We start from the raw sequence: 11,774 nt of genomic DNA on the forward strand, positions 1-11,774 counted from the left end.
GTGGCCCGGGCCTGTGCCAGGCTGCCCAGGGCAGTGGTGGAGTCCCCACCCCTGGAGGGGTTTCCAAGCCGTGGAGATGTGGTGTGAGGGACACGGGGCAGTGGGGACCTGGCAGTGCTGGGGAAGGGCCACTCGATGATCTGAAAGGTCTCCTCCACCCAAAAGGACTCTGTGATATATTTCCTGGGGCCAGGTGCCAGCCCAGCAGCCCAACCCTGGCTGGCTCACTCCTGGCCTTGTGCCTGGGCTCTGGCAGCACCACGGCCACGGCCCCGCTCTGCTCACTGCTGGCTGGGACACCACGTGGCTCTGGAGCTGCCCTTCCCCTGGACCACAGGGAGATGTTCAGAGAAGCAGAATTAACGCTGCAGGTGAGAGGTGCCCGGAGCCCCTGGGGGAGCGCTGCCCCCCGAGGCCAGGCTGCTGAGAAACAGTTATTTAGCAAATGACAGTGGCCAATGAAAGCAGCAGGGGACAGGGAAGCAGAGCCCTGCAGATGCTCCCTGCCTGTCACCACCCGCAGCACGGAGGAGGCTCCTCTGCCTCTATCCCCCCTCAGCAGCCAGGGATGCCCGATGCCCTCCGTGCCTGGCAGGCTGTGGGGTCACCAAGACCCCAGCCCCAGTACAAAAATGTGTCTAAGAGTTGTTTGAACAGCAGAAAGAGCCAGGACTGAGGAGCCCACAGCTGATCCGGGTGGTTTGCTCCCTCTTTTCCAGGTCAGTTTACCTGAGCAGGCTGTAGCACTGGTCTGTGGTGCCACTGCCAGCTGGAGAGACTGGCACTGCTCAAGGTGGCACCCTGGGCAGGTGGCAGCTCTGCAGGGCCACAGGCCACGCTGGTACCTGCTGTGCCCTTCCTGGAATGCACCCCACGTCCTGGGAGCAAAGCCACGTGGAACCCCTGGTCCCACCCAAGTGGTGACACTACACACAGAGCTCTGAGCAAGGGTGTAACTGGGTGACAGGCACTGCTCTGTGCACCTCACTGAGAGAACATGGGACAGGTCAGGTGGGAAGGGACCTTCAGTGGTCACCTAGTGCAACCCCCTGCCCTGAGCAGGGACATCCCCAGCTAGAGCAGGGGGCTCAGAGCCCCGGCCAACCTCCCCTGGGATGGTTCCAGGGATGGGGCAGTGACCACCTCTCTGGGCAGCCTGGGACAGGGGCTCACCACCCTCAGCAGCAACAATTTCTTCCTTCTCTCCAGTCTAAATTTCCCTCTTTTAGTTTAAACCCATCACCCCTTGTCCTGTTGCAACAGCCCCTGCTCAGACATCTGTCCCCAGCTTTCTGACAGCCCCCTGAAGTGCTGAAAGGCCACCAGGTCTCCCCAGAGCCTTCTCCTCTCAGGCTGCCCAACCCCAACTCTCCCAGCCTGGCCTCCCAGCAGAGGGGTCCCACCCTCCCATCACCTCCGTGGCCTCCTCTGGCCCCACTCCAACAGGTCCCTGTCTTTCTGCACAAAACAAATTACACAAAAAAAGGTGTTTTGTTGGCTGAAGGCTCTGAGGGTGCCCAAGTGGTGCAAGGGCAGCAGTGGGCTCTGCACTGTGCCCGGGCAGTGATCGCTGGGGCTCGTTACCAGCAGCACCCCACCAAAAAAAAAGAAAACATTCCTCCCCTTTCTTGCTCACAGATTTTAAGCCAAAGAGCCACATTTAATGTGTGTTCCTGTAACAGCAGGAGACCGTGTGCTCAGCTCAAAGAGGGGAAGGATTAAAGGCAGCTTAACCCCCCCGACACACTTTACCTGGCACAAGTGTTCTCTGCCTGCTGCAGCTCTGCTACAGGGGCTGCCCAAGGTCCTGGGAGGCAATGGATGTGCAAGGAATTCATCTCCTAGAGGGAACTGGCTTTTAAAGGGCTTTTCTAAATGGACAGAAGAGGGCTGGAGCAAGTGATGGGATTTCTCCTGCAAGCCTGGAGAGCCAAGCACTGCTGTGGAACCCGAGGGAGGCACAAGGAAGCACAGGGCTGACCCGAGGTCCCTGCAGCACTGATGTCACCCCTCAGCTACCTGAAACCTGCAGGTCCTGACACCTCAGCCTGCTCCGTGGCCTCAACCTGCCCATCTCAGTGCTCTGCTGCTGAATTCCTCTGGCAAGAGCCGGGTGCCAGGGCAGGGCATGGGTCTTTTCCATGTATAAAAGTTAAACAAGCTTGCTGATCCTATTTACATTTTGACTCACGCTGATTTCCCAGCGTTGAGGCTTTTTGGTGCTAATCCCCTTGAGTGTGGCAAAGGCTGCCTGGCACAGCCCTGCTCCAAACCAGCAGCACGGGGCAGGCAGCTCCCACTCTCCCAGGATCCCTGTTTTATGCCAACACAGCCCGTGCCAGGCCCAAGGCAAAGCCAGAGGTGTTCTCCCACTTTTGACATCTCAAATTCAAGAAATGTTGCTTGCTAGGGAGCAAGGATACAAGCTAGTTAAAAGCTGTAAAGCCTAAAGCTCTCTCCAACACTCCTTATTTTTATGTGTCACATTAAATTCCCTCAGTGCCAGTCCGTATTCTCAGGGTACTTAACAAGGATAGACAAAGCATAGCAGCTCCAAATAAATCCTAACAATCTATGGTGCATGAGCCTCCACTTAGAGAAACGTCCTTTAAACCCATCCAGATTTCATCTCCTGTGGAAAAAAAATCATCTGCCACTAAAATAGATAATTAAACACAAACACACCGCAGGTCTTTTAACCTTTGCCAACCCAACAGATGAGCTCTTTAAACCAGACTTTAAACCTGCTTGAGTTGAACACGCCATGCAGGCTACAGCCAAGGGGCAGAGATGCTCTGCCCAGGCCACTGCTGTCATCTGCTTCTGAGCCACACTCCTCTGGGTTAGTGCCCTGCTCTCTGCCCGGGCTCCTGCACCTCCAGAACCACCTCTCTGCTCAAGCAGGAGCTGAAGACTTTGCACACAAAGCCCTCTGAGCGAGGAGGCTTCCCAGGCACGGAGACCCAGCTGGGCTCTGCCACGGCTTCCATCCTCCCCTGGTGCTTCTCACCACTAGCCAAATCCTTCCTCGCCTCTCCATGGGCTCTGGGCTGCTGACAGGCCTCAGGTCTGGCCCTGGAGCAGGGAAGAGCCAGCTCTTTGCTGTCCTGAGGAGGGGGTGACCACAGACACACCCACCCCCAGCAGCTGGCAGAGGAAGAGGGAAGAAGGCATTAATCACCCAGATGAAACAAAGAGCTGCTCCAAAGGGAGGCTGCCTCCATGCAGGGCTGAAAGATTTCAGGAAAACTGCTGTGAGGATCTGTGAGGGGCTTTTTGAGGAGTCTGGGTTTGATTTTTAAACAATATCCCCATACAGGGGTTTGTTTACTTGTTTTTATTGTTTTGGGGTTTTTTTTGGTGTTGTGGTTTTTTTTTTTTTCCTGTGGTGTATTTTTTTTGTTGTATTTTTTTTAAACAAAGGTCCCCTTTGGTGCCAACACAGGTCAGCAACCAGGTCACAAGATGCCATCTCCCAAGTGCCACGCTGAGGGCTGCAGAGCCTGACTCCAGGCTCATGGTCAGCCCCTGTGCAGGTCCTGTGAGGACAGATCAGCAACTGCCCGAGGTGGGGGAGAGGAGAGCTGCCTGGTCCTCTATGATCCTCCAGCACCAGTCTCAGAAATGCCAGCTGGAATCAAAAAGAGTTCCCAAAGATGTATTTCAGACTCTATTCGTTGTGACAAGTGCACTTTACCTTGTGCATCTCTCCCTGCCTGAGTGGAGCCAGCGCAGCTCAGGGCTGCACCCTGGCCAGAGCTCTTTCTTTCATCCCCACCAGGGCAGGGGGGACACACTCACAAGCCCTGTGCATCCCAGCACCTCACTGCTTTCTCCTTGATGCCATCAGGAGCCAGCTCTCAGCATTTCCTGCACTGCAGGTGGCTCGCTCAGGGTTTGCTCCTAGAACACACATCCTTCCGTTGATCTGGGTACAGCACCACGTTAATCAGGCTTGGTAGAAAAATCTTTGGTGACTTCTTATTTCCAGAAGAGCTGAGATGATCCCTAAAAAAATCCATTGGGAAGCAGAGGCTGCACTTTCTTTTTTTGCAGTGGACACAGGAGCACAATTTCCCCCCTGAGCTTCAGCTGCACACACGTGGGAGGCAGGGAGTATTTCTCCAGTGCAAGTGCACCTAAATGAGGGTGAGATGCATCCCCCAGATGACTCCTCCTCTGCTCCACCAGCAATCAAAACAGCCTGAACCATCAGCCCAGTTACAGACACCTGAAACTGGGCAAGGTGAGTCCCACTCCCCAGGTCCAAACTGGTAGAGACAGTCCAGAGAGGCTTCCACCTCCCAGCCTGGTCTTCAGCTTCCTCAGAGCTCAACAGAGTCCCTCTGTGGAAAGGCACAAACACATGTGACTGAGAGGGGCACCTCTGAATGCCATCTCTGCCCTCCACCTTGCCCTGCAGGAGGGCAGGGATCTGCCAGTGCCCTGGGGAGGGTGCTGGTGTGGTCGCCCTGCCTGCAGACACACAAGCTTTTAGAAAAAGGCTCTGGTTTAGCCACACTTCACATCCTGCACTGTAATTAAACAGCCTGCAAGGCTCCAGGTTTCTCATTAAAGGTGAAAAAAGCACAGTCAGAGGTTATGCTGTAGGAAGGCAGCATCTCCTCCTGCTAGTTAGGTGACCCCAAAGGTGAGCGAGCCAAAACTGGAGCTGCTGAAATGTGCCAGCCTCTCTCCTCCAGCTGGGCACTCTGCAGGCACTTAACTACCCAATTTTCAGATGCTGCTTCTTGCACAGAGCCTGGCTTCAGTCCATTCTCTCTTTTCAGCTAAGGAAGGGCCCGAGGCAAAGAAAGTTTTGTCCAGGACGTGCAGGCTTGCCTGGCCAGCAGTGCAGCTGAGTGACTCCCGACTGCCTCGCTGAGCCCACACTGCCACCAGGGCTCCTCCTCTGCACCAGACAGGCCAAGGGACCAGGATCTGTTTGCTATTAAAAGCAACAGATGCAAAACCCAAACACAGCTTTTCCAGACTACAAAGACTTCTGCAGGCATCTATAGCAGAGTGGCTTCAGCTGCAGGAGCCAAAAGCATCCAGTTTTTCTCAGATTGATGCATACAAAGCTCTTTTTCTTCTTCCCCTCAGTACATTCATGACAATTTACATCTTGTCAATGATTTTGCTGCTGCTGCTATTGCTTTACTTTTGGCAACCAAAAGCCTGGATGTGGGAGACAGAAACACATCGAGCTCACCACAGACCCAGCCTGAACAGGGATAACATGCAGCAAGCCCCCAAAAAAGAGCCTGCACCTTCCTCAGCCTCAACACCACTTCAACTTCTGCTTTTCAGGTGAAAAAAGGATCAAGAATCCTCACTTTGGTCATCCTGGTAGCAGGGAGCTGCAGCTTTCAGGAACTTAATACATGGAGGCAGTTCAGTGCTTGCAGTCCAGAGGATAGGGGCTCAGTTACATGCCCAGCACGGGATTTGGTGAGCCCTGTGTGGCTCTGCCCCAGCTGCCAGATGGCCCCACAGCCTTGAGCAGCACCCTGAGGACAAGGGAAGGCAGCAAAATGCAGAAAAATGAGCTATAGTGAAGGTGTTCCTAGGAGCTGACAAAGCCACCACAGCCTGCAACGAGCTCCCCTTCCCCAACTCCAGAAGCACCTTCTCTCGCTGCAGGGCTTGGAGGTGCCTCATTAATGGACTCATTTATCAGCTTATCCCAAGCTTAAGTTGTCTGTATATCTGGATAATTTGCACTGGGGGGTTTTTCACCTGAGAACCCCAGCAACAGCACAGAGCATCACCCCCTTTTGCAGACAGAAAAGTGCTAACACCTCCCAAAATACAGCTTTTGAGTACAGCCTGAATGCCTACAGCTCCATCAGCCATCCCTGGCTGCTCAGTCCCCCCAACAAACCTGCACCAGCAGTTTATTTATCTCAGAGCAGGCTGATGACCCCAAAACCAGGACCTGCACACCCCGATTTCAGAGTCAGAGGACCAGCACCTGGTCACATGAATATGTATTTGGAATTGGCCTCATGATCCACAGGATTTTCTGCCTTCCCTTAATGGTATCTGCAGTTTGAGACAGGAACTGGAGTGGAGACCAGGGGAAAAGAAGGATTTGTTTAGCTAAGGTCACAACAAAGCCCCAGCTCTTCCCAGAACATTGACTGTGGAAAGGGCTCATACACAAAAACCTACAATAAATCCTAGATGAACACACAGCCACTTCATTTTTGTTTAATTTTGTTCCCCATGCAGACTGGCAGCCTGACAATGGCAACGGAGGGAGTCGGTCATGGTTGTCAACTTCAGGCAATTTTACTGAGAGAAAAAAAAATTAACTGCTACTTTAATGGCTTTTTTAATGTTTATTGGGCCTGGAGCTACTAATGAATCAAATGTAAATATCCTTTCAATTGCCACTTCTGGTCCACCCACTTTACTCATCAAAATCCACTTGGAACTCCTGCTCTCTCTGAAGTCCATGTCCATCACCCCGGGAGGTTCAGCACAGCTCTGCCACATCTCCCTGGTCAGGGCTGTGGGTGAGCACCCAAAGTGCTCCCTCAAAGCCCAGCTCCTTGCACATCTCTGCTCTCACCATTCCCTTCCAGAGAAAACCCCACCGTGGACAAAGCAAAGTCCCTGTGAACCACCCAAGTGGCATCTGAAACCCACTGGAGAGCTGTCAAAAACCCACCATTTCATTGTATGAATCGATTGCTGCTCAGACATTTGGCAGAAACCCTGGGACACGGGTCCAATCCACTCATGGGGTGTTCATCCAGGGCACCAAATCAGTCTGGGGACCAAGGAAGAATTGCATTTCCAGGAGGCTGGCAGCAACCATTAACAGCAGACAATACCACGTAATGCAGCTGATGGACTCCCTGCCCATGTCATAGGAATAAATGGAAGCTCTTTCAGTCATAAATCTGCCAGCCAGTGTGAACTAGGCCAAGGAGATCCCCAGACCTGATTAGCAGTCCTTAAAGGGTAGACTGCCAGCACCTCGAGGTATTAGCAGGATTTACTTCCCCCCACAGCAGCCCAACACACACTGATTCACAAGCTCAGTCCCAAATACTGCTGCAGAGCCAAGCTTTGGGAACACCAAGCCCAGAAGCAGCCACTCAAGAGCTTCTCCTGGATGAGCAGAGCTTGCTTTAGCTTGAAACCAAGCCTGTCTGCCCAGGCTTACCTGGGTCTGTGCTAAAATATTCTCCAATAGCTGCAACCACGCCAAGTTTTTCCCTCATTCCACCAAGTGCAGAAGCAATAAAACCTTCTCTGTGGGCTCTCTGATAGGTCAACTGTTCTTCACAGACCATTACTGGGGTGCAAAACTCTACTGGAATATGTCAGTTAAGTTCTCCCCAGATGACTGCTATAAAATGACGAGTTTTATATGAAAATAGAAAAAAAAGCTCTGCGGCACACACATTCTCAGAGCACACTGCAAGCCTGGCTGCTGCCCAGGGGACCAGCATCTGCGAGCCAAGCTGGGCAGTTAGGAAGCAGATCATAAAAAGCAGAGCTACAACTCACTGAGGACCCCAGGAGATGCCCCATGCTCCAGCAGTGCAGTTTTTGGGTGCAAAGGAAGATTGTGGGGATGTCAGCCAGCACCCAGACCATGGGTTCTGCAGGGAGAAGCAGCCCCAGCTCCACGCACGTCCCATCCCATGGACCCAGCCTGGCAGATACTCACTGAGCTGCACTTCAGCTCTGCTCACACATCAAGCCAGTGCCTCAGCTCTACATTTTTATCAACCCTTTGCTTGCACACACAGGGAGAAGGGAAAGGCTCTTTCGTAACGGAGTCCACTGCAGGCTAATCTAACATGGCACTGAATTACATTTAATCAAATTAATGTCAGTACTCTAAATTATTCTCGGACACCCCGTTCCTCCAGTGCCATCATTTTCTACCACTTTTCCCCAATTACAAAAAGCATAATAAAAAAAATCCCAGAGGAGCCCAGGGCACTACAGGAGGAGAACAGATTTCCATTTCTGACGCTGTCTCATTGAATCAGCATTAGCTGCTTTCCACACACTCCATGGGAATCCAGGCTTGAACAATAAAAAAAAAAGCCATAAAAAATGGTTTATGTTCTCTTTTACCTGCTCATTTGTGAATCAAAATATCTTTGGACTGAATAAAAAGTTCAGCTAGAGAATAATGGTACAATTGCCAGAGCACACGAGGCTTGCCCTTCTCAGATGACAGCCCGAGGAGCTGTCTGGGGTAGCAGCAAACATTCTGCCCTCTGAGGGAAGGGAAAAGCTTTTGCAAGCATCTCAGATACATTTATGGGACCTGTGGGATCACAAAACACTGTAGTGAGGGCGCAGGTAGTGGCATTTCCTTCCCCAGTTCTGTGGGGGAATTCCACCATGGATTACTGCAATTCCTTCTTATTACACTGGCAAGGTCCCTTCCTCCCCCTGCCCAGCAGAGCCCAGCCTGGCCTTCCCCTCAGGTCATTCCCAGGCACCACCCAGTGCAAAACCAGTTTCCCATGGACCTCCTGAAGAGAGCTTCTGGTCGCAGGAGGCACGATGGGACTGAGCTCCAGGAGCAGCAGACTCCCTCTTGGTCTATGTTCTTGTGACATTTTCCTACAGTTACAGCTCCCCCAGCTCATTACTGATCAAGGACCATTAAGTGGATTTATGGTGCATTTTTCTGAACGACGTTGCTCACTCACTGCCACAGTTCTGTGACCTGACCTTTTCCTTCCCTCCTCCGGTGAAGGATGAGGCAACAACGGGTCTCCTGGACCCCCCCGAGCTCCAGGGCTGCTGCATTCCTCCATGTGGGAGGCAGCAGGGCTGCCTTCTCCTGGGTGGTGGGGAAGTCTTGGTTCATTAGCACTGTTCACATTTGGCACACGATTCTGCTGAGGATTTTATTCCACTTGCAAAGCTGTAGTTTTGCTAAGTCAAGGACAGCACAGCCCATGCCAGCAATACTCAGCTAGCAGCTCCAATTCACTTCTGTTTACCCATTGCACAAATAAACCTTTCCCCTCTAATGAAAGGATTCCAGTAGGCTGCGAAGCAGAGAAGGAGAATTTGAAGCACCATCTCCATTTTAGCTTTTTTTAATCCCCAGCTGGCTGAACAGGCTGCTCCTCGAATTAAAGCCCCATATTAAAAGCAGAAGTTGAGTGTCACAGTCCAATCGCCCCGAGGCAGCAGGGCTGGCAGAGAAGGTCACTCGGTGGCAATGGAGAGGATGAGCAGAAGGATCTGCTGCCTTGGACTGTGGGGTTTGTGCTGGAGAGTAGCAGAAGAACATCAGGGAAAGCCTCTTTCCTAGCACTGCCCACGAACACACCACAACACAGCTATTAATGTAAGAGTTCCTCCAGATGCAGAAATGTGGCTGAATATGCAGATGTTAGTGTTTGGCAAGAGAGCTCAGGCTTTTACAAAACTAAGCTACCTAAATCCATCTTCTAAAGCCCATTGCTTCCCTCAACCAAGTCAAAAGATTACACACAATCCAAAAATAAACAGGCTTCAGTCCCTTCCCAGAAACACGTACATGGCAAGTGAGCTTTAATGTCACGTCACACTGATGTCTGGATAATCCTGCTGAGTTGTTTTAGCAGTGCCCACCCTCCACGATGCCAATGCTTGATCAAGATCATTTACTTTGAACTAGTCATAGAAGTCCTTGGGTCTGTGTTTGACTGAAACCAGTCAGCACCACCACAATGTTCTCGTGTGCCACATCAAACACTGCAGCACTTTGGTTTGCTCTGCAGATTTAAGAAGAATTTTACATTGTGGAAACACTCATCAAGAAACTCTGCTTTAAGAGCTGGAACAAAACAAGACATCAGGAAGGCCAGTGCCACAAACTCAGCCCATCTGCAGCGTGCCATCCTGGATCCCATTCTCACATCACCCAGTAGCTGTGTCCACGCAGGACAAGTCCCATTGGTGCATTAACACCTGGGATTCCTTCCTCCTCACCATGGTTGTGTCGACTTGTTCTTCCTCAATATTCAATTTACAAGCCCCTCAAAATCTCTGTGAGTTCCAGAAGTGAGAATATTCCCAACCAGCCTTGTCTGACAGCACTCAGAACCTACTGGTACTACAATACTCTGCTATTTGTCCTGAATTCGCCCAAAAGAGAAATAACACTGGTAGAGACACACAGGAGGAGGGTCAGTTCTGATGCAGTTGTCACTCTCCTACCAAAGCAGACCTGGACTGCCACAGAAATTTTTAGTTTACTGACAATTTCAGTGCTGATCTCATGAGCTCGTGGACCTTGGGTGCTGTTGGAGCATGAGGCCTCCAGCTGAAGTTACTGAAACCTTGTCCCAGATGCAGAGCTGGAATTCCCAAGAGCAGAGAAGCCTCAGCTCAGTGTTCACAGGCCACCCCAGCTACCTCCTAAAATATACTTCTATCTTACCTTTTTCTAGGAAAAACCATAGAATCATTAAGGTTGGAAAAGACCTCAAAGATCATCAAGTCCAACCATCAACCCAACACTCCCATGACCACTAAACTATGTCCCGAAGTACCACATCTACCTGTTTTTTGAACCCCTCCAGGGATGGGGACTCCAGCACCTCCCTGGGCAGCCTGGTCCAGCCGTGGGTCTCCAGAGCCCCCCTCAGCTGTTGGTGCTGCTGGAGGTGCAGCTCATCCCGAGCTATCGCCGGCGAGGCGGCCGGTCGCGTGCCCGCAGAGCACAGCTCATCAGCTAGTAATGAATCCCTGGATTCCCCAAAATAACAGAATTATTACTCTTGGAAACAATGCACGCCTCTGCCTGCCTTGATTAATATCTCGTTAAGAAGCCCAATTTATTTACAGAGCACTGCTGAAAATTGCTTTACCATCCTGTGCGTTCCCGAATCGCTTCCCGGGGGGGGAAGGCTTTGGTAACACAGGGTGCAAATTAACCCAACGGAAAATACACAGGAAATGAGGAATTCCTGAAACCAGAGCTGGCTATGGCTCAGGCTACAACAGCACTAAAAAAACCCAGACAAGCTTCTGCACCCCTCAGTTTTTATCTCTTCCCAACTCTGCACTATCTATGGGGTAGAGAATGCATTTTAAATCTGTTTTTCCTAAAGTGAAGAGTGGCACCAAACGCTGCTGTGCCAGCGAGCACCAGATTCCAGGATATGCTCCTTGTTGGACTGTTTTCCTAATCCTACTTTAAGCCACTACCTACTGCAGGCTGAGATTTCTCTGTAAGCCTATGGGGTAGAGAATGCATTTTACATCTATTTTTCCAAAGTGAAGAGTGGCACCAAACGCTGCTGTGCCAGCGAGCACCAGATTCCACCCAGTCCCAGGATATGCTCCTTGTTGGACTGTTTTCCTAATCCTACTTTAAGCCACTACCTACTGCAGGCTGAGATTTCTCTGTAAGCTTATTAAAGAGCTCTTCCTCGGGACGCTGCCCGTTTCACAGCCGTGCCATCACTAACAGTTGGCTCTCACAACAATTTTCTTGGCTACCCAACATAGAAGCTCCTTGTTTGCTCACAAACAGGCACCTGGGCACTGAGGAGCAACCTCAATGTACAGAAAAAACCCCGCAGCACTATAGGCAATGTGAAATCTTATGCAGAAAACAAGAGTGTTTCTGTATCAAAAGACACCAACTTCTTCATTTTTTGCTACTAAAATTTTAATTAGCCCCTAGCCCATCTGGCAAATTGGAACCCGTTACCTGGCTTCCTTTGGACCTGGAAATATTGAGCATAATGAGGCCCTAATAGGGACTAATCCTTTCAAAGAAACTGTCT

The sequence above is a fragment of the Merops nubicus genome, unplaced genomic scaffold (genome assembly GCF_000691845.1).
Source record: "Merops nubicus isolate BGI_N331 unplaced genomic scaffold, ASM69184v1 scaffold32697, whole genome shotgun sequence".
Classification (NCBI taxonomy): domain Eukaryota; kingdom Metazoa; phylum Chordata; class Aves; order Coraciiformes; family Meropidae; genus Merops; species Merops nubicus.